This window comes from Mixophyes fleayi, chromosome 5 (genome assembly GCF_038048845.1).
Source record: "Mixophyes fleayi isolate aMixFle1 chromosome 5, aMixFle1.hap1, whole genome shotgun sequence".
NCBI lineage: Eukaryota > Metazoa > Chordata > Amphibia > Anura > Limnodynastidae > Mixophyes > Mixophyes fleayi.
In genome coordinates, this window is record NC_134406.1 from 241,068,981 (window position 1) to 241,094,276 (window position 25,296).

The 25,296-nt window shown below is 37.1% G+C and overlaps 1 protein-coding gene across 4 annotated transcripts in view; it reads left to right on the forward strand.

The window, feature by feature from the left end:
* The window catches only part of RALYL (RALY RNA binding protein like), a 479,279-nt gene that overhangs the window by 330,208 nt on the left and 123,775 nt on the right, over positions 1 to 25,296 (forward strand). The gene's annotated exons all lie outside the window — the stretch shown is intronic.

Sequence of the window (25,296 nt, forward strand, 5' to 3'; positions counted from 1 at the left end):
ATAGAAGTACATTGATGAAATAGAAGTACATTAATGGAATACAAGTACACTGATGGATTAGTACATTGATGGAATAGAAATACATTGATGGAATGGAAGTACAGTGATGGAATTAATGCAGTAGGCAAGTATGAGTATAACTACTTTTAGCTTTTATAGACTCAATGATATTGATCTGATTTAATAGGGTTAGAGATCATCCACTGTGGTGGGAAATATTTTAATTTTGAAGTGCCGCTTCTAATTATATTTGGAGAAATTATATATCCAGAATTAGTGATTGAACTTTCGAACTGATCCACCTTTATTTACACATTGAGAGGTAGGATTATAAACTGTACAGTATATTAAATAGAAACAAGGTGCAACCAACACATGGTGATGATGTGAGATAATATAACAGTAGAATTGAATTACATTTGATTATTAGTGATCAATACCGGAAATGGCTTAAGTAATAAGATACTATAATTATTCTTCCCTAGTCCATCCAACAGGATCTATGAGAACATTTATAAACATTCTTTGTCACTTCATCTTTTACTTTCCTTCACATACTCTGTATTATAGTTAAATATATTGCAGTTAAAGGAAAAAAAATAATATATATATATATATATATATATATATAACAAAATGTTTTTAATGAATAAACACTATAATTTTACTTGATTTTACAGACTTTTTGAGGACTGTAATGCCCTGTTCTAAACATTCTGATCTTATAGTATAATTAACACCCAACTTGCACCATCACCACCTTAAAGCTAGTTTAGTTAGGCTGCAGTATGGACATCATCACTATGCACCACAGTTTAGTAAATCGTGGGTGTGCCTTCATTACAGTTTAATAAGATGGGATATTGGTGTTTTGTTGCATTGCGGGGAAGAGCCACAGAAACCTTAATATGCCACCTTTTCAGGCATTGGTTCATTTCTGACATTAAGCTGGACCTGCAAAAACTTTCTAAATGTGTAATGTCTTCTTATAGTGAGCAGCAGAGATGTTGTCTATAAATATCCATATATAAATAGTCAGAAAATGTATTCTATAGGAACAATATAACAAAATATGTAAACAAAATTATGTATTTTTCTGTCTATTAAAACACTGACTAGTTTTACTTTATAATACTTCAAATACAACTTATTATTATTTTTTATTGTGTAATGCCCCCAGAGGTGTTAGAGTTTGCTTTTTTGTCCCCTGTTATGCATGAGCAAGTGGGATGCCTATAGGGTCATGGTGAGAGTTGCGCGTATGTTCTGCATGTGAGTCAGATGTTGGGAGTGTGGCTTATTGCTCAGAGAGGTACCAGAGACAGACTTTGAGATTGCAGCTACATACTTCTCACTGCAGTTGTGAGAAAGAGTTAACGGAGAGCTGAAATGTGAAATTGTGTGGGTGTGCTAATGTGGAAGCTGAATTGCAAACAAGCTGAGAGTGAGGAATAGAGTAACAATCCCAAGATGCAACATACATGTAGCAATGCCAATAAGTCATTGTCCTGGAGAGGAGAGACATAGGTCACTGTAAGAAAACAATAAGACTACCTTGTGTATTTTACCTGCAAAGATGACCTGACATCCATTAATTTCATCAGAGGTTAATGATCACTGCTACATCTTCTGTATCTTATCTGCATCTACTCTATTGTGCAGGGGAACCTGTTTTCTCACCTTTTGAATGTCCCAGATGGTTGACATAAAGGTACTAAAGGTAGGGGTTGTGCTAAACACATTACTAACTCAGGCAAACATGGTTTGCATTGATATATTTATATGGATTAAATTGTTGTTCTTAAGCACTCTATATGAAAATGTTTTGAACATAAGAAGATGGTTTTCATTTTATTACCTATAGCACTGTTGCAGAACTTTTTATTGATAATAAAAAGTAAATGTTGCATTTCGCATACATCAGCATTAAGTTGGTGAATATTTATTCCCTCATAGCGTACTGCTACAAGCAGCAATATTTCTATTACTTCTTAGGCAGCTCAACAGAATAATGCAGCAATAGTTTCTGCCTCCCTACATTTTCAGGTAGATGGAATATGTGCTGTAGAATGTTGGCGTTATTAGGATCTGCTCAAAATCATCAGGACACTCTGACTGCATAACAGAGGCAATACGACCCAGGGACTTGTACATACCAGGCTATAAACGTCACTTGGCAGGATGTGAGACAGTCACTAGTGCTGAATGAAAATTCAGATATTATCTTTGTTGTGATTTGGTTGAAAATTGTTGAATGGCGGAGGATTTGTTTTTTACCTGCTGATTCATTTAATGAGCTATCCAGAGAAGGAGGACATACCAAGAAGAAGACACAAGACAAAAAAGGGATATAAAGGAAACAGAGGGAGGCAGGGAACTAAATTGGGAAAAGGACACACATGAGGATGAGAAAACCAGTGGCATGGGACTGATTGAAATGTAGGACATAGTACATAGGCAAACCGAGGGGGGGGGGGGGTTCCTAGTGCCTGGAAACCCCCTACAAGCCTGGGGCACTGTATAATTGAGGTGGCTGAACCCTGTCCCTGCTTCACATGGCTCTGCTTGAAAAGCGAGAGCTTTGTGCACCTAATACTAGTGCACGCAGCATTCCCCATGTATATTATAGGGATAGGAAGAGATGGAGAGCAGCCAAGCACTGTCTAATATTATAGCCACGCCACCTTGCATGCTGGTCACGCCCATTGGAGGCGTGGTGTGGAAACCTCCCTCTACAACTCCTGCATTTGCCCCTGTAGTACACATGTGATTGGAATGCTACATAGGATACAGGAGTATGGGACACAAACTCTAAGGCCAGGAAAGTTGGGGTCACATTTGAGTGGGGAGAAAAGTGGGAAAGAAAGCATTCACATAATGAGGATAGTAACAAAGATTAGTCATGGAAGTGAAAGGAGCACACGTATATGAAATAGGTATACAAGAAAGAGCAATGACATGGTTACATGCCATATTAACCTAGTGCAGCATATTTAGCACGAATGTTCTAGGATGTATCCTGCCGTCCCTCTGTGGCGGTAGCCAAGGCTGGTTTGGAATATGAACATGGAATTATTGCCAATATCAAGTGACAATAACTGTGAACTTACAGTTTACATTTTAAAATCGAGGTGGAGCTTCAGCCCCAGAATGATCAGCATGAACGTATATCGTAACCATAATTAGCATCAGGACAACAATGCTAAATGTATAATTAACATGTTCATTTTTCGGGGACAGTCATTTTTAATATTTAGTTTTTACTTGTTGTGTGCCTGCTGAATGAACACTGCATATACTTGTTTCTACCTGATCATCAACACTTGATAGAACTTCAGTAAAAATTGGTTGTTTCAGATTTTATGTTGTCAGTTTGTCACTAGAATCTGCAACATGAGATTGCTTTGCATTGTGCAGAAATGACAAAAGTTTACCAACCATTAAAATCTTTTAAATGCAATTCTGTATAGGTTAGATGAGGATAAAGATGCATCAGCAGTACTTTTCTTCATTACCACTGCCACTAGCATTGCTTCTTTTCTTGTACAAAGTACAGTGTAGTGTGGAATGGGTGAGACAATTTTATGAAATTATTTTGGAACCATATATAATTGATGGTTATAATTTTTAGGTACAATTTGCAAATATATGGAGAATTTAGCTATCCGTTCTCATGTGGCTGCTCATACTTCTCTATCGTTTAAATAACCGAAGTCCCTCAACTGGTTCTTCTCTTACCTAACAGGAGATTTGGGTATGGGGTGCTCATTAAGATACATAGAATTGAGATGAAGTGTTTACATGCAAACTTGGTTACGCTTGAGAATTCAAATTTTGTTGTGAATCTATATGTACAGGATGAAGGCGTAGGGCCTGACTTCCAGAAGGCTGCGTTTTGCGGTCCAAGCATAATCCTCTAAAGCAAAACTGTATTTAGAACACAAATGTTAAGTAACAACATTGTATTCAACTCGGGAAGCAGGCGGGGTCTTCCCAAATGGGAGAAGAGGAGAGGAGAGAGTATCGGGCATAAAATTATTTTTTTTTAAAAACAATTTTTCCAAACCTGACATGTGTGTTTGATGCCGTGGGGAACAGTTAGTGACTGAGGTCTGTATCTCCTGGATAGGCACAATGGGCCTTAGTCATTAAGAAGAGCAAAGAAAAAAAAAAGAGTATTTTTGCTCCTGGGCCATACCTCTTGTAACCATGTTACAATGCAAGGGGTGCAAATTAGTTTATTGTTTTGCACATAAGGATAATACTGGCTTTTTTTTTAATGTAGCACACAAATACTTGATAGCTTTATTTTATTACACTGAAATATAAAGTTGATCTAGGACATACCCTATCCCAACTATAAAGCTCTCCCCATATTTTAAATTTACCTCCCCCTCCAATACAACATGGTTTTTCCCAGGTGCAAAGTTACTCCTTTTGTCTGCTTTGCTCTCCTTAATGACTCAGGCCCAATGAGTATAGAAGGCAATTGGCTACCAAGGTAGGCTGCTTCCAAATCTATCCAATTAACATCATCGGGAGAGGATCACATACAAAACACATTGAATTATAATGATGCATATATAAACGAGGCACTTTATTTAGGTGTATTTTATAGTATTAATAGGCATGAAAAAGCCAATTTAAATAGAAAAGCAAAATGTAAAGTTGTGACATTTGAAATAAGTTTACCCACAATGTAATAAACAAGGATTAAGTGAGTAGTATTTTAGGTGTAAAATGTAATTAGGAAGTGGTCCAAATACGAGGGGATACATTTATGTAAAAAATGACAATTGATTAAAATTCGTAATTAGCGCATGCTCCACTGTATGCCCATTGAACACAAGTAGGTGATCTGGTGCTTAAAACTATGCCCTCAACTTCTGCATATTTTTTTTATTGCCAAATGCTCCAAATTAATTTTAAATTGTAAAATCCTTTCTACCTTTATATTTTCTGTCCTCCAAGGAAGACATTCTAGTGGTTAAAGAGGAAATTGCACTCACAATAAAAAAAAAATGTTATTAGAATGCATAATAAAAACACAATATCATTCTGTTACGAATGTATGTTTAGAATAACATACATGGTAGCAATTATATTTATTGAACTGTTAATAACATTATTTTGTTTGGTATTTTCATTTGTCTGTTATTTTAGTTAGTCTGCTACTAATAGCTCTCAACAGGTAACAGTACAGAGAAAAAAAAATGTGAAATATTAACCAGACGCTGTAAGCTTTTCTAATTAAACGCATTGGAATTCTAAATTATACTGAAGGAATTGAAGAAGAAAAAATAATTACACTAGTTCATATCTGTTTTTAACACACAGTCGTCTAGAGAATTCATTACTTGTTTTAAAATAGAACTAACATAAATTTCCATATGTAAGTGAGGGATTTAAAAATCACATTTTCAATTTTATTACGTGACAAGAAATGGTTGTTTACTCAGAAAAATCACAGAAGTTGTTCAGTACATGTTGCCATATTTCCGGGAAAGTCCAGCTTCCATAGTCACTGACTTTGCCTCTTTGACAAACAGAGTATATCATACAGATATTATAGAACTGTATTTTCTAATGATGATGTAAAGCACAGTAAAATCAACTCTAAGAAATATTATCATGATAGGACTTAGTCAACAAAAGCTGAGATAGCAAAGCATTCATTTGTGACCTTCACATACATATAGAGATACCACAAACGTGGAGTGTTAAAGTAAGTATTTTCATTTGTTGAATGTAGTTTACTTTATTGGCAGGTATAATTTCTTTAAATCTTTTTCTGATATACAGTCAAGTTGTGTATACAGAGAAATGTAAAAGAGCAGAGCACTATGGTGTATCTTGAGATGATCACATTTTTCAAAACTGTTCTGCTGGAAATTTGCCTCGTTCCACATTCAGACTGAGAACTTTGAACGTTTCTTCGTCAAATTCGTGTTCCCTTCGGATTTCTCTCTCATTATACCCCCAAACAAACCACAGAGTAGAATAAATCAAGATCATTGTGGTCCATCCCTATTTATAAAATAAATAGCTGCCCACTCAACCAGAACATCCATGTGACTCCTGGGTTTTAGGTATGCTGCTAGACTGGTGAGTAGGCCACCCTACCGGACCCCGCCTGCCCCTCTTGTCATCAGGCCAATCCCTGATGACGCAATTCACATTATTACGGCTCTGTCCCTCATCACGCCCTTCCCCCCCGCAGTTGCCCTTTGGATCTCCCAGAGGGGACAGCATAAACAATAGACAAGTTTGATCAACAAAACTTCATTCATTAATAAGTGCATAATGTAAAGAAACAGGTTTTTCTTGTGTGATTATAAACAACATGAAACCACTGATTGATGTTTATGTCTAGTAGGCTCATTGTATGTGAGCTATCCTGACACCGACAGTTTATAGCTTGAGCACTTCGTCCTTGCCCTATCACAGGGATGTAAGTTAAAAAATATGATGATGCATTTCTGAAATTTAAGTTCAAGCAGCAATTTCACTTTTATTTCCTAAAAAATCCTCAAGGCGAATGTAGCAGTCATTTATTTTATTTTTAGCTGTCCATTAGTTGCAACATTATTGGTGTCAGCAAATTATTTTACGTTAAGGAGGTCAATAATGGTAAAGTCATTGGAGTACAGCAATGTCCTGAAGCAAATAAGCTACATAAAATGAGTTTACAGTTTATATACTTTGTTTTCTGAATGAGTAGGCTTCAGATTTCTGCTTTCCTTACAGCTCTGCTTAATGTACACCACCTGCATTTCATAAGCTAGAAATTCACCTCTATTAAAAAAAATAGCATATAGAAGAAATAGTTCAGGTATGATATCAATTACCCAGAAATTCTGGTGCTTGGGAATTTCTGGGTAAGGGATTTATTTGTATTTTGGAGCCACATGCCTAAACTATAGCTAACTGTACTAAGTTACAGGTGATTGCTTCTATGTGAACAATATTTTCAATCAACAATTGAACGATTATTTACTTTCCTATCCGATATTCAACTCTTTCTGGATAGCAAGTTTCTGGGTAAGAGATCCCATACTTCCTACATCTAAGACATTTTACACCATACTTCATACTTGCCAACTTTGACAAGTTGGCATCTGGCAGGAGATGGGCAAGTGGGGGCGGGGCTTGGTGAAACGCGTTTGGCCCCGCCCCTAAACTTACATAATCAATTCTAGCCTATATTGACTGGGGGTGGGGCCACGATGGCGCAAGAATCGCTTCATAAGCCTCGCCCTGACCACTTAACTAAACGCAGTGGCCAGGATCCGGAAGGTTGCCCTGCTCTCCCAGGTGTCCGGGAGGACTCCCAGAAATTCGGGAGTCTCCCAGACATTACGGGAAAGTAGGCAACTATGGCATACTTGCCAACATTTTTTTTCTCCCCTCTGGATGATCCCAGAGGAGAGATCCTGCTGCCCAGTTTAGGGGGTAATCATGTCATTATGCCATATCCCCTGCTGCTTAATGTTACGATTTGCAGGATAATACAGCAGGGGGTGGAATCAGGATGATTACATTATTAAGCACCGCCCCCACCCACTCAACTAAGAAAGTGGTTAGGACACACAAGGTTGCACTGCTTCCCCAGGAATCCAAGAGAATTCCTAGAAATTCAGGAGTCTCCCAGAGATTCCGAGAGAGTAGCTAACTATGTATTACACTCCTCTGCATATCAAAATGTGTGTATATTCATATTATTTTCTTAATTAGTTATTAACTAGATTGTGAATGCTATCTTTGTTTCACAGGGAATAAATGTAACTTCTTAGGGCCTCATGTAGAGTTGGACTCAAGTCCAAATATAATTCAGCCAAATCACATAACAGCCCTTCTAATCACTACCCTATCCAATTATATTGAAATATGTTTGAAATATATTTTTCAAGTGGTATATTTAATAGAAACCAATGCTTGCTGCATGTTATACACTAACATGATCTTGTTGTATTGTTGTGTTCTATATTTTAATATTTTGCTTAAGAGATTTACAAGAATAATGAGGGAATTAAAAAATGTTTTTAAATACCGTATTTATCGGCGTATAACACGCACTTTTTTCCCCCTGAAAATAGGGGGCAAATGATGTATGCGTGTTATACGCCGATATAATGTTAAGAAGCCATGTTTTTATAGCGTGTGAAGTGTGAGGCAATCAGTAGGCAACGGCAAGCCGCGCCTTCCTCACGTCTAATTCTCGCGGCCATCGGAGCGTAACCACGGCAACGCTCTGCACTGCGAGAGTTCGCTGTCTGAGGTAGGAGAACTTGTACCCGTCAGGTACAAGTAAAGTAGTGAAGTAAAGTGGGGTTTTGTGTACGGCGCAACAACGAACTAACAATTAAACAGATAAAATACGGTATATAGTCATTTTAAAATAATTATATAAAGTGCTAACATGCTAATTCCCATATGTGAAAAACTGGTGATACAATAGTGCCAGCATGCTGGATCCAATATGTGCAAGTAATAAATATTACTGTATGTGCTGAAAATATTCTAAAATTATTTCTATAATATATATATATTTAACAAAGTGCTAGTATATTACATAGATGTTGTGCAGCAGTGTGCACAGATTTAAAGGAGACCAGAATGGCAAAATAAATCTTCCTGAAATTTCCCTCTTAAAATGAAGATGCGTGTTATACGCCTGTGCGTGTTATACGCCGATAAATACGGTAATTAAATTAAATATTGAGTGAAATTTAATAATCAATAAAGTGCCCCCATCATACGAAACACTTTTCTTCTTATGTCTTTTATTATTTTTTCTTTGGAGGAGCAACTCCTGCCATATATATGAAGACAACTTTTGAATTTATATATGAGAGATATTGACTGAGCGGTTGTTTCACAGTATTAATAAAATATAGGATGAGTTCTGTGCGTCTGTCCACTTAAACTTGTCCATTAACTCTTATAAACATGGCAAATCCTGTTATACATTAATTACACAGTATTTCCTTCTGGTGTTTTCTCTAGAGAACTGACATATCCTGTCCTGCATAGAATATAATAATTAGGCTCAGTGATATATTTATCTTGCAGGAATAAAATTTGTACTACAAGAAAATGGTCGCAACGCTCCGGCACACAAGTCATTGCTTACAGGAGCGCTACAAGAAAATGGCCAACACTCTCCTACACTTTGAACAGATGAAGGAACAGTGTCTGTTAATCTTATGGCCACATGCTCTGCAAAATGCCTGCTTATAGAGTATGTAACCAGTTCAGATGAAGTGTGGTGAAGAAGTGCTGGTATATCATACCAGCACATAGTGGCCCATTTCAAGCACCTATGGCAAAAGAGACCTGCTGCAAAAATTACATTTCTAATAATGAAAAGGAAAGGGCATCTGCCACACCCAGACAATAATATCAATATGCTCTACAAAGCAGGAACCATTTCTCTTGAGAACCAAGCTTGTCTTCAGAAAGATAAAACAAAACCAGAACCCCAAATATGTCCAACAAATTAAACCAAGAATGTACAATACTCCTAATTTACCACAGAGAGACCAAATAACATTGTATCTCAAATATGGACGCAATCACTCAGTCAGTGTTAAACTCTGACTTAACATTCTACTGGGTCTCGGACTTTGCATACAAAAAATATTACACATGATGATAAAGCAATAGTGGTTCAATAACACTCAAAATAAATATGATATTAGTCATGAAAAGTCAAACATATAACACATTGTTTTACCAGAAAAAAACAACCACACCAAAGTTAGTGCATCACAATATACTATCTTGCAAAATCATTGAAATTTGTGGATATAAAGACATATGAATAGTGTAACAGGATGGACCTCCTATGCCATCCTGTCTGTTGTGTTGCTGAGGACCGGCTGGGCTTGCCTTGTCTTTCTCCCAAATGCGCCCTCTAACGGCAGTAGGAGGTGCTTAAGTTGCTGCCACCACTGGACTCCTTAGCGTCATCCAGAACCACGTCCTTCTGGGTAACTCTCGCTGCTAGGGTACTCCATTGCTTGTACAAGTGGGCTGGTATCCCTGACCTCTCACCTTCAGATCAGGGTTGCTGTGGGTGGTTTCCCCTGGCCTATCACACTGGCCAGAGCTGCAGGTAGCGGGCAAAGCATTGGTACTAGAATGCTGGGTCCCAAGCTCAGAACAGCTGGATAATGGATTAGATTGGGTCTAATCTGTATGTAACAGGAATTTCCGTGATAAGTAGGCATCAAAGCAGGATCTTGAAGCAGTAATATTCTATTAGCTCAAGTGTCCAAATAAGGACAGTTACACGCCAGTTTGTGGTACTAGCGGTCTTTCCAGAAGTTACAGATGGTATGATACATTACATGGTCAAACAGTGCTCGTTTTTATACACTTTTGGACACAGCCATGCAGTGAGTAAATTAGCCCCCTTTGCCGACCAGTCCCCAAGAAATATTCAATTCAAAGATTAACATCACGATATGAGATGTTCTTTAAACTTGGATTTTAAATGCAATTTATACTTAACAAAATTTACACTAATCTGTGATTTCCCATACCACATGCTGTTTACAATGTTCAGACCGGTTCTAACACACTGGATAAAAACTACACATGAAAGGAAGGTAATGACCTCCTGCGGTGCATTTAGGCCAAAGCAAGTGTTTGTCACTTCACATGAAAAAGGTCTAATTAGCCTTAATGAGGATTTCCATTCGAAGCTACACAACCCAAACATGACATACTGTCTCAGAAGACAATACATTTCAATACCTCAGAAATGAACATATTTCCTATAGAGAATTACAACACAATATAATAAAATCAGCACATCTGCAGTGATACAAATCAGCGCCTGCGCTACTAATTTAAGTTAATTTATGCATTAAGCTATTTATAAGCCAAAAATAGTATTAAACAATTACACATCAATCAGTGGAAAACAATAGCTACATATCTCAACAATATTAAATAGAATTGAAAGAAAGTAAAACTACCATAGAAAAAATAAGTAATTATACCTACAACAACATACTGATCTCGAAGCCATATAACACTCTTTTATCACTTTTGATAATGATAATTGCACATTTAATAATTTAAGCAATTCAATCACAATCTAGATCCAGATTTCTGCCCGATTTTACAATACTGATTTTTTTTTACATATTCAGCAATAAATACTTCCACATTAGTATGACTTCTGTGTTTATTAGTTTTGGAGGAGTTATTCTTTATAAAGGGCACAAAATCTGTGCTTTACAAGAAATAAAGTACTCCTACCAATAAATAAACCAGTATATTAGAAGTCTGCCGCCTAGTACATTTATATGTTTATGAAACACCTCTATGACTTATACTGTTGGTATCATTTACTGCAGGGAATATACTATGCCATATATTATCGCCAATCAACCTGAACAAATAGTGACAAAGCTGAGGTTGTGGTGTAAAAGCTTCCCTTAGAATTATTTATTTGCGTGGTTTTAAAATAGACTAAGATATAAATACAAATGCATTGTATTTTATTGCCAATAATTCTGAGCAATCATAAAATCTAATAAATATATATGATGCAATAGAAGTATTTCAATTGGGAATGTAGATGTGACTGAGCTTTAATTAAAGAATAAAATGGGGCTGGTAAAATGTAAACACTGCAAAAAGTATAAAGACATTCAAAGCAAAAGTAACAATAAAAAATGTTAGCAAGTAAAAGAAAAGAAAAGGAAAAAAACAAGGACCGGTCTTCATCTCCCTCAGAAGAACATTCAAAATAGTTAACAAAGACATTCAGGTTTTCTTGAAATTAACCAGAAAATAGCACACATCTATATTCATGAGAACCAAGGTCAAACTAATGTACATATAAAATTGCTGTGGCAAATAAATCTAATTAGTCAAAACTATTATTTTATGAATGTTACCCCATATAATTATATTTGTTCTCAAAATCCCTTATTTTTTATAGCACAACACGTAATTACAATCTAAATTCATGGGTTCATTTATGTCATTTTCCTACTCAGTAGTTAGATGAATCATGGCTGCTGTATTCTTAATATAAGGTGTTAAATGTACATTGTGCTGATTGATTTAACTCACATTTAATTAAGTCTTTAAGAAGACAAGTCAATATATTCATAAACAATAATCATAATATCATATAATATTTTCAATTCTTAGAATAATAGAATTAGACTTCAATAATTATCAGAGATGAAAGTATAGCATTCCTTACCTATGAGCGCACAGTATCCCAAATAACTCCTAGACCATCTTATAGGTTATCCTAGATCTGTGCTTACTCCGCAAATAAGATTCCTTTAGTAAGAGATTTCCTTGTGTGCCAGATTACAACCTCCAAATGTAGGGCCTGAGTCATTAAATAAAAAAGGAGTAAGTTTGTCCCTTGGCAAAACCATGTTGCATTGAAGGGGGGAGGTAAATGTAACATGTGGGGACGGATTTATAGTTGGGGAAGGACATGTCATAGATCAACTTTAAATTTCAGTGTAAAAATTAAAACTATAAAGTATTTATGTGTTACATGGTAAAACAGCCAGTATTTAAATTATGCATAAAATAATAAACTAATTTGCACCCCTTGCATTGTAACATGGTTTGTCCCGGAGAACATTTACTCCTATTTTTGCCTTACTTTCCTTAATGACTTAGGTTCGTAGTGTTTTATTGTTTGTATAGCTTTTGGAGGAAGATATTTTTAAATACTATATTTTTCTATATTATTACTAATACTAAATACTATTTTTCAACGTACTAGAAATAGTCTGTCATTGCAAACAGAAACAGGTATAATTGACATTTAGGGGCATATTCAATTGTCCGTGCTACTTGCAAAAGTAACACGGCGTTAAAACTATTACCGTTAACGCCGTGTTGCTTTTGCAGGTAACACGGACAAATGAATATGCCCCTTAGTCTGGTTTTATGCTCTGACATATTGTAACATAGTGGGTATAAAGGAGGATAGGTAATACCTAGAAAAAAGCAAACACTGTAGTCCTCTTACCCAAATCCTGACTCCTAGATACAGGACAGATTGGGTGATGGTGGGAAATTGGCTTTATTGTGTTTCCAAGTGGAATGTTCATATTTCAGAAGACACGCTATCCTTACTTGTTTACTAGTGCATTTCAATGGGATAGAACCCTTAGCAAAATTCAAAATGACAGTGCTCAGACTTCTCACTACTGGTACACTATATTTGATGCACTTTTAGTGCAAACCAAGTCTCCAGGCTGTATGGAGTGACACAGTTTATCAGGTCCCATTCCTTGAGTCTCACAGACTGATGGGTGAAAAGACACATTTGATTAGTGCCTTACAGTAGTCCAGAATAAATGCATCTGTCAGTTGCAGGCCAAGAACAGACAATGTACTGACAGAGATGATGGGAATCCCTATCAATATATCATGAGGGTTTAGTCCAATCTTTGTTTTGGTGGTGCCAATACATCAAAAATTTTAACCAATTTCTGTACGAATTTTGGTAAGTTACTTTTGTTTAATGCAAGATTTTGGGGTATATTTACTAAACTGCGGGTTTGAAAAAGTGTAGATGTTGCCTATAGCACCCAATCAGATTCTATCTGTCATTTTGTAGAATATACTAAATAAATGATAACTAGAATCTGATTGCTCGCTATAGGCAACATCTCCACTTTTTCAAACCTGCAGTTTAGTAAATATACCCCTTTGTCTTTCTACTTTCCTCAACACTTATGAGTAATACAGACAGTAACATTTCAGTTTGCTTTTAGAGTGGTACACATATCACATTTTACTGTCAGTCCTGTGAAATGCATACATCTTACCTCATTTTGTCTGTCTATTATAGTATATGCTTTAAGCACATATAAACAATTACCAAAGCATATTACAATATGCAATATATACCCAGAATTGGCAGGAGAGAATTGGTCTCTAACGCCAATGTACATGTCATTTTGCAGAATCCCATAAAGGGTGCTATCTTAGTACCATTGCCTTCCACAGTGTTCCTCCAGAGACATCAGCATGATCCGTATGAGCAGCTCATTTGATAATGACTATCACAGATGGTAACATGATAATATCTAGTAATTGATCTTCAAAAGGAGCATTTTTCATTTGTAGGCTTCCAGACGTAAAATTGCCGATTTGTTTCCAGAGCTGGAAAAACCGAAGGTGTATCTAGAGTCCGTGAAAATAGTAACTGACTAGTGTTTTGAAAACATACGGGCTCATGTTAGGTTTATCTGCTCTGTATGGATTTACCTTCATTTCTTAGACAAGAACAATTGACATTGTTCAGGTGAGAAGAGAAGTGACTTTAATACACTAATTTCCTACCTGCTAATCCAGGGAAAGTAGCAGTAAAATATGTATAAGTATAGAGCATTTGGAGCAATGTGAAGACAAGAGTAATAGCTCACACTTTTCTGTTTGAGATACAACAATAGTGAGTATAGATCCTACAACAATATTAACAAAGGCTTCTATTAATATAGCAGCAGCTTTTTCTCCTTTCAAAGAAAAAGGGAAAATGATTGTGCTACATGGTCGAGCTGTACACTATAGTATGCTATAGGACTTTGTCTAATCCTATACTTCTGTGTCAGCAATTATTTTTGGCAAAAAAATAAATGTAAAATGCTTAGTGTAACTTAGTAATAAACCTGGAGTATTAGAAAGTTACTATGTAAGGGTTCAACAATGCTTATTCTGTTTTATCCATCAGGTGAACAATAATTAGTACAAAATGGTTAGCACATTATATGTTTCCCTAAGAGATTAATTGACTGGAAATGAAAACACGTTTATTGGTTACAGGAAGCATATTAACAGATACAAGCTGAGTCATTGGGTGAGCTATGGGATGATTAGAGAACCCAACTGTAACAGTTTAACTGTTAGAGGGAGAGAGAGAAAATTAGAAGCTTTCAGGACATATTTACAATCTCATTAATAATCTTATTAACACACATCTCCTGCCAGCCCACATTATTAGTTTTAAATTGGGTCTTGACAGGTGTCAAAAACCATCCTCAGCAGCTCAACAACTACAGCTCAAGGAGCCGGAATAAAGTCTAAAAACATAAGCAAAAAGAATGTACAAGCACACTTCACACTTCATTAAATGTATATAGTCACCTTGAGATATATATATATATATATATATATATATATATATATATATATACACACTACTCACCCAAAAGTGATGTTTGCCAATCCACATTAAAAACTATAAAACCAAAATGAAGGGAAACGCACAGTGTATATCTGGAACTTATATACTAATATGTTATATTAAATTGTCTCACAGAAAGGACATCACAGAAAAAGTCTAAAAATATTTTTTCTTAATCTGTAACTGACCATTTTATCATATTTATATGCATTTGTCTTAGATCACTTTGTGCAGCTCTGCATGAATAAGTTTATCAGAGAAGTTGTAAGAGTGCGTTTTGGAGGTCAATAGGTACATCTGGCATTAATTATGTGTTAGTTTCTTTAAAAAACTCTAAGAGAAAATTGTGAATAAAACACCTTTACCGAATCATATTCAAGTATTCTAGTCCATTCCTGCTTTTCTCATCCAAAAACAAACCTTTTGACCTTCTAGGACATGCAGAAAAACAATCTAACTCGTGCAATTGCCATGTGAATAGCCAGTGAAGTCTAAAGCATCCTGTCAAAATGCTGTAATCATTAATTAAAAAGAGTCTCCTTCACTTATTATTAACATTATTGTCAATTATCTAAATAATGTCAGCATACTTCATAGAGCTTTACAATTTTCCACTCTGTTGTCAAAAAGTTTTGCATTAATATCTAACAGTACAAAAAATATCTACAAAAAGAACCCTTGACAAGACGTCTAAATGCAATTGCCCTGCAATATTATGATGAATAGCATGTATTTTAAGGAAATAATAAAAAAGCAAAAAGTAAAACAATACTGGTTTAAAAAGAAATAAATACTTATCACCAGATGGCAAATCTTTACTATAACCTCCCGGACTCAAGACACGTGTCTTAGACAAACCAGAATACCTGGACTACTACTGAGAAATAAAAATGAAGGTATTCAAGGAAGATTCAAATTGAACTTAATGAAATTAAAACCTTTAAATCTTAGCATGCTGGTCATAGCAGAATATACAATCTTTGATTCCCCAGAATATAACCAGACAGTTTTCTCCCCGTGACAGACCTAGTTAACCTCCGTTCACTTAGGCAGTTGAAATAGGTCATGGTCCTTATTAGGACAATTCATATTGGGATAAAGATAAACAGTAGTTGCCACCCACCTTCAGCGGACCTTGGTGTTCAGTGTAGACAAGCCCACGTGTCGTTCCAGAGCTGGTCAATTCATTTACTTTAACACACAGGGACTCCTCAATTCATACAACATGCCTTCATCATGCCCTTAAGCGTGCCCTTAAGACTCATTTCTTTATTCAAGTCTATCAGTCCTCCTCCTAACTTCCTTGTCCCGGTTCTCTCTCCCCGTTAGTACCACTAAGTTGTGTCTCCCCTTTCCTTTAGAATGTAAGCTCTCAGGAGCAGGGCCCTCTTTCCTTGTGTACTCCTTCTACTATTCCATCACCTCCTCTACCTCTTGGCCTGCTTCCCTAGCCCTGCTTTCTTAAGCTTCGGCCTTCTTCTCGCTGATTTCTACCATCACTTTCACACATTGTCCCAGAAATAATTTGATTTTCATTACCATGTTACCTGTGTGTATGTGTTTTTTGTTTTTGTGTTTTTGCGTTTTTTGTTCTTCATTTTTTGTTCTTTCTGTATCATGTTGTGTCATGAGTCACTGTTTTCTGTATATGTCATGTATGGCGCTGCGGACCCTTTGTGACGCCTTATAAATTAAAGATAATAATAATCATGCTAACATAACCTGTAGTACTAATTTTTGCTTTCAATTCATAAAATGTAAATATTCCTGGTATTAAAACAACAATAAATCCTTAACAAGAGAATTAAAATATACATTCAGGGTCAAGTAACCACGATACGAGAAACAATCGGACCTACAAGCCATATTCAAGAAGGTCTGTCATCAGATAGAAGATAGAGTACAGGCACTGTGGAGAGAGTTTGTCTTACCTACTGGCACAGCTGGTGTTAACTCGGCACGGTCCAATATACTGGTTATCCCCCACTTCAGCCATTATGCATATCACTTCTAGTAATGATCAGAGATTCCTTTTAGAATGTTTATTGATTTACTGTTTAATAAGTAAAACAAATTGTAAAAGACCACTGAAGAAAGAAATAAGGCACGTACAATGATCTATTGCAGAATAAAGATAATGAAGAATACTGTCAAAGATTGCCATTTTGTTCAAACACATCAAGCCTTTCAGCATAGTATAGGCACAATATCATCAGTTTATGTATTGATTGGCCTAAAGCTCAAGGGAATGTCAATAAATCATATTGCAATAGGTTAGTAAATTAACATCATATTGATTGGGAGGGGGTTCTATAATGTCAGATAAGTAAGGAAATGCCCATAGAGACCAAGTAGATGTTATCTGTGACCTTTGTACATATTACAAAATTGGTGGATCAATATTCTAAGATACTGACTCAGAAAGGAGACATTGCATGTATTTGGGTATATTTAGCAATTTCATTACCAGCAGCAGTTATTTTTATAGCGCCACTAATTCCGCAGCGCTGTACAGAAAACTCAGTCACATCTGTCCCTGCCCCATTGGAGCTTACAGTCTAAATTCCCTAACATACACACACACACATCACACACAGACAGACACACACACACACAGAATGAGAGAGACTAAGGTCAATTTAATAGCAGCCAATTAACCTACTAAAATGTTTTTATAGTTAAATGGAATGAACGGTTGGTAAGTCAAAGTTAATCAGACCCCTTCTACATCTAAAAAGTTGGACATGGAGGGACATCCATTAAGAAGTAAAATATATATGGACACAGAAAACAGTGGTATGTACACAGGAGAAGTAAAAGGTTGGTGATGCCTTAGTATGTACACACATAAGATGAGAGGATCCCATGAAATGGGCAGGGGCAGAAAAGATTCAAGCTAAGCAATTAGTTATGGCTAAAATTTCTAATATCGTGATGACTATAAATGAGGTATTTATATATACAGGGTGATTCAAAAGTCGCAGTACACCCTTTTATTTCAAAAACTCTACAGGAAATTGGGAAACCTGAATACTCCAGTAAGGTATGGGTGATGTGGTCTATCTTTTACGGTATGTACCAAACATGGGCGCCATCTTGAAATCGGCCAATCGGCCCAATTCCTGTAGAGTTTTTGAAATAAAAGGGTGTACTGCGACTTTTGAATCACCCTGTATATCTAATATATATAAGCCTAGCGGCGTGTGTTAGTGTGTGTGTGTGTGTGTAAAAAACTATTTTCTCAAAAAGGGCTCATCCAATTGACCAGAAATTTGGTATACTGACATTATTTGACAAAAAAATTATAATAGTGAAGTCAGTTAACTTCCATCATCCCCCTTCCCCCCTAGGGAGGGGTAGTAAAGGCTAAATTTACCAGTTGAGGGCTTAAACTCTTGACCGTGTGGGTATTTATTTACCAGAGCCTGAGTTTGGTCATGGACAATTGTATGTCGCATTTTCAAGAGTACGGAGAAGCAGTGACGTGAAAGTGCAGGTTGTGAATACTGCCCTTCAAGGAAGACTGATTGAGCACAGCGATAAGGTGTTTAGCAGAAACGTTGTGTATCGAGAGGTTTTAGAACAGTAAGACGATGGAGATTAAGGATGTGGCGATGAAGGATGAGGTGATGGAGAAGAATGATGAGGTGGTGACATGTGGACAAAACCACGTTAAAAAAGGGCGCTTACGTCGGGAAGTAACGCTCTTCCCCTGAGGAGGCCTGGCCTAGCCCCAAATGCATGACAAGAACCTTTTTAACACCTTAAGTAGCTTGATTTGACTAGAATGCATGAGTATCATGCACGGGTTAACTTATATATATATATATATATATATATATATATATATATATATATATATATATATATATGTGTGTATATATGATGTCTCATCATCTCTTCCAGAATTATTTATATTAACCCACCATTAATATAATTAATATAGTACCAACATGTATGGCAACACTTTACAGAGAGTGTTTAATCATTCACGTCAGTACCTGCCCTAGTGTTGTCTAAATTGTCTACTATACGAACACATTTACATTGACCAATATGTTTTTGGACTGTGGGAAGATACTGAAGCACCTGGAGAGAGCCAACACAAACACAGGATTAGAACATACCAGTTCCACAGAGGCAGTGTCCTGGCTGGAATATAGCCCATGGCTCCAGTGTTTTGAGGCAGTCATGATTCCAATTATATCACTGTGTCACCCATCTAGGAGAATTGGGGGGTATTAAGGGTATCAATATTAAACATTTGCACATGTATGCTCTGATTATTATTAATATTTGAATAACTCCATTCATAGCCTGTGTGAATAATTGATTAGAGGCTCTTCCATCCACCTCCCATGACTCTTCAGAGATATTCCCAATATCTGCTGCCTATACCAACAATGTTCTCTGTAATTAGGGACTGACGGGAGCATGCAGCAGATTATATAGTTTAGAGATGAGTTTGATACCATGGCCTCTGCTAAGCAACATTTCTAATGCGGAGGTAATTAGAACAGGGGGCCCCCAGGTTCCCATTCTGTGCAATGCCTTAGCTAGGGGTATCTAGCGATACTATATTAGTTTATCAAGATTACAATATTGAAATACTAGCACAAAGAAAGGATAATAATTGACAAATAATATGGGGATCCCAAATCAGTCAGCAGGTCTGCGCCACCTTAAATGTAATCAAGATAATGTTCATATCAAGGAGACTAGGGCACGATATATTTTTGTCCACTAGAGGAAGTACAATGATCCACCCTCCTCTGCAGTATTTTTTATAGTTTTCTCAAGACTCAGAGATAATTGAGATACAATATTACATCTAGACAGATACAATACTAACTTTAGACAGTAGTCCTCTATCTAACCACAAAATGTGAACAGTATGTGGCAAATGAATGCCTACGATATAAAGATGTATTTCTTACACATTCTAGCAAAACAAAGGATCAATATATAGTCTATTTATAATTGGTCTTATATATCATTTTAATCAGTGTCACCAACATTGTCTAGTAATGTGCAAACATTCACTTATCTCTCTGATGTCTGAATTGCAGAATCTTAACAATATATGATTTTTTATACATGTAATGTTCAACCAATCAGATATTAGCTATCATGCATCTACTACATTCTAGAATCTGATTGGTTGCTATGGGCAGCACCTCCACGTTTCCTCTTTAGAAGGTTTGATAAATCTACCCCTTATTCCCTTTATGGGTTGGGGACGGATTATTGATGACCACAATTCTGACATCCTTCATCCTTACAAAATAAAAACGATTGCACAAAAAACGAAGTAAATACAAGCAGACTTGCCTGAAAGCCGAAGATGCAAATGTCCAATGGCACCGCAGGCTGACAGGCAGTGATTCAGAATGGACAGCTCTCCGGCACTTGAGTGTGACGTGTGCGCGACTTAGATGAATGTTAATTTAAAGCGGCAATGTCTGGACCCCACAGACTAAGTGTTGAAACAAGTTTGCTTGCATTTACTTCATTTTTTTGTGCAGTCATTTTTTTTTTGTAGGGAGGAAGGATGTCAAAATTTTGGTCATCGATAATACGATCACAACCGCCCTTTATAGCTGCATTGTTCCTTATACTTGTTTCAAGTGGCTCTGCTGCTATTGAATCTGAGGCCTTAGCTGCCTCTAACAACAGCATAGTACAAGTTCCCGCTGTCATGACAGATTTGCAAATTCATCATTAAACATCTAGGGGTAAATGTATCAATCTGCGGGTTCTTCAACACCCGCGTGTTCAGCCTCTTCCGCGATTAAATTTCAAGCGGCGCTGCATTGTAAAGGGTTAACTTCCCTTTACATTTACCCCCTAATGTTTATGGAAGTAGATTTACCAGGCATGCAGCCTGATTGATCCCAGTGTATAAAGGTGTGTATGTATGACAAAGTTTAAAATAGTTGCTAATGCCTTGGTAAAAATTTTGGCATTCAAATTGAGAGACATGGGTTGGTAAGATCCAGAGTTGGCAAGTTCTTTGCCACAAACAGCACCTCTGACATAGAGGGAGGTAGGGCATTTATTGCAAAATATTGATCATGTCCGTCAAGCAAATGGGGGCCAGAATATTGGAAATGTGTAATATATATTACCAGGAAGAAGCTAGACAACAATTTGTCAGCCTTTCCACACCAAATGGGTCCACATAGCCTGCTGACATTCTCTGGTTTCCCAGACAGTGTTCCGGGAAAGGGGGGGGGGGATTTGGGGGGGTTGGATGCCAGTGGCGGAACTACCATTGGTGCAGCTGGTGCAGTGCATCGGGGCCCATGAAGATAATGGGGGCCTACTGCATGGCAGATGCAGAGAGTCGGAGGCCCCGGTTCCCTTCTCCACACCTACCTGCATTGGGGCACGCAGCTCGCTAGTTCCGCTACTGTTGGATGCGCATCCTAATTTCCAAATATATTATAAGGTGGCGCACTGCTGTGACTGAAAGTACAATACACAATGCAAGATGCAGATGCACACTATAATACATAATTAAAGACAGATAATGTATATGCATGCTCAGTTTCAATTAGTTCTCTGGATAGAAAGTGTCCATGATGTGTTTTTTCTATATGATAATTTTGAAAATGGTAAAGCTTTGAAGATGAGCCTTAGCCACCTGTGCTATATACATATATATATATATATATATATATATATATATATATATATAAATAAATATATCTATGGAAAAAGCATCATACATGGCCTTGTAACAAGAGTATCATCTGTTTGACAGGTGTCAGCTTTTTCATATGTCAACAACCTGTAGACAATGCATGTAAAACATAAACGTAATGGACACATGTAGGTTTCCATAGTCCCCTCTCACATAGCCTTAGCTACGTCCCTATTTGGCATATTTAATATTGCAAAAGCAAAATGAATTATTTGCTACACTGAAGTTTGCCCTTAGTATTACAATATTCTGATTATTATACTTCAGTGGGTGAGATAAGTTAGATAGCCCTGTTAAGGAATTTCAGGATGATGTTTTTTTTGAGAACTCCAGGTGGAAGGGGACAATCGAGTAATATATGGGCAAGTTTAACAGATAACATTGGTTAAAAGACATGGGCCCCAAATGTGTCAGTGAGCTGCAGCTGGGGGACCCACTTCTCCCGTCAAAGCCCCGTACTTATATGCAGTTTTTTTTTACTCTTGTGTGGTACGTGGGACCCATACAAAATCTTGCCATGGTACCCACAAAAGTGTAATTCAATAAAAAGAACTAGTGCCCCTTCCCTTTATTTATACAAAGAAACCCACCAACTTTACCTAGTTTCCTTTCATACAATTTTCTAGATAAGCCAACTTGTCTTTCAAGACCCCGTTGTTTTGAGAAAATGAGTTTATTGATGTAGCAGTGGAGTGAGCTGAATCTTCTAGTGTGAATCGTCCTTTTTCCGCCTGATTTCTCCTGCCTGGGTTCTAGACGCTCTCCCTTATCAGCATGAGACCTGATTACACGTGATTATTTTTTTTCCAGTAGGGGATTTGTTACAATCTAAAATACCTCGTAGGAGCATAGTCATCGATCAGTAGGAATATTCATATCCTCCACCACTTATTCTTGTTTCTGAAAATCCTCCGTTTCTTTTTATTATTATGTTGCTTACAATTTAATTCACTCTTAAAATAAGTGTTTAGATATTGTAGGTGAAGAGAGCAGCCCCACTTTAGATCATTTGTGTCCACATTAATATATGTTTTCCTTCATGTTACATTACAATACAAATTCAATCCCATAAACACTGGTCACCAATGCTGCCTGCACCAATCATTCTCATAATAATGTCTATTGACTTTCAGCCCTTTTTGACATTTTTTTTTCAGTCAGTCTCTAAATACAGCAGGATGGATGTCTGAGGATTGGGTGGTGAGGACATTGCCGCATGGGGGATGACCGAGTATAGAGCTGAGGGAGATTGGCCGCTTACACTCAGGACAAAGAATAGAGAACTGAGGAAGGATGAAAAACGGATAACAAAAGGATACAGGGCCGAGGGAGAGTGTAGTAATGAATGTAGAGGAGAGAGAATAGAGGACTGATAATGGGCAAAACAGTGTGCAAAGTCCTTCCTAATTAGACTGGAAATACTGCTCAGTGAGACAGTTATAAAGTCTAATTTGGGTTGCAATGTGCTTTATAAATCCTTAAAATTAATTCAATTGGGATTCAACTGGGAAAAAGACAGCGATACTAGTTAACACAAGCTTGGTAACAACACTCCGTGCCATTCAATGGCTGTAAAGGCAAATAAAATATTGGGATGAATAAAAACGGGGATAAATACATGTTAAGCAAACATAGTATTCACATGTTATAAGTATTCACATAGTGTAAGTCACATGTCAAGTCACATTTTGAATATAGCTTATAGTATTGGGCACCTCACATAGGAGAATTTAGAGGGTGCAGAGGCAGGTAACCTTATTAATACAGGGAATGGAAAGGATAAATATAGAAACTGTGTTTGTTCACTTGTGAAAAAACTGCCTTAGATTTGATGTGTAAAGTGCATTATAATTTATAAATAAACCAGATAAATACAAAATACAGTATATGAATCTTTTTATCTCAAGGATCACACAGGGAACAAGGGGCTATCTATTGTGAATGGACTTCTGTAGAAATGTAAATCCTGATGAAGCCAGATGCATACTGTCTATGAGGTACATTCATTCTAAAGAACAATGTTGGGTGCGCATCCTTACCATTAGTGCAATCATTTTAACACAGATTTCTGCTCCCTCTGGGAGATCTCCAAAGCTGCTGCATCCTGGGGCCCTGGCCAGGCGAATTGCATCATCCTGGCCCCGTCCGTCTGTTGAACTATACCAATTTTGGCTATTACTGTAGGGGACAAGGCCAGAATGGCACAACTAGCCCAACCCACTTCTCTAACCAAGTTCGCAGGATGCAGGAAGTTGCTATGCTCTTCCAGGATCCCGGGAGAACTCTCAAAAATTCATGAGTCTTCCGGACATTGCAGGAGAGTAGGTAACTATGAGATAGATATATGGATACTAGAAGCCATAGGCGACTTCCATTACCCTATAAAAGCACAAGGCTGCAGGCTGAGGTGCTTAATAGTAGCTTTTATTTATACTTGCCAACTTTTCCTCTTTGGCTTCAGGGAGATCCCGAGGGAGGTGGGCATGCGGGGGCGGGGCTTGATGAATCGCATCATGTTGGCACCGCCTTTTAAACAATTGTCACAATTTTGGCCAATTACAGCAAGGGGCGGGGCTAAGATGGCACAATATTTGCATAATTAAGCCCTCCCCCCGCCACTTATCTATCGCGGAGGCAAGAACGGGTAGGTTGCCCTGCTCTCCCGGGAGCCCGGGAGGTCTCCCACAAAAGTGTGAGTCTCCCGGACATTCCGTGAGAGTAGGCAACTATGCGTTAAAAAAAAGCAGCTAATGAATCTCTAGGAACTGAAGTTTATTTTACATTTCTGTCTCCATTACTGAAGTCATGTTGTCTTACCTGTCAGTCTTTGATTAAATCTTGGTCTCCATGAAAATGGCCACCTCCATAGCCATCAATACATGGACATAGGACACAATTTCTGAACTGTGTCATCATGCCACAGATGGCAAAGCCAACCACGTCTTGTACTGGCTCAGCATCAGGAAGGATGCCAGACTCTTCAGGGAGTGAGGGAGATCACCCCTATTTCAGGGAGTCTCATTGACATTCAGTGAGAGTTGGCAAGTATGCTTTTATTATTTTACAGTAAGAGGAGTTGCTTCTATGATAGCATCCTCATATTCAGTGGTGTAGTACCTTCACCCACAGTTATGCATATTCCATTATCAAACACTAGCAAAATAAGTCATGTGACACAAGTGACATCCCTACTCTCCAAATATATTATATTTTCCAGGAGTGATATAACACTACTTCACAAATATATATTCTGCAGGATATTTTACACACATATATATATATATATATATATATATATATATATATATATATATATATATATGTATATGTATTTGAGTCTTCTGTTTATAAGCAGTCATATCTCATGTTTTGTGTCACGTTGAATAGATGCAAGACTCCTTGTAGA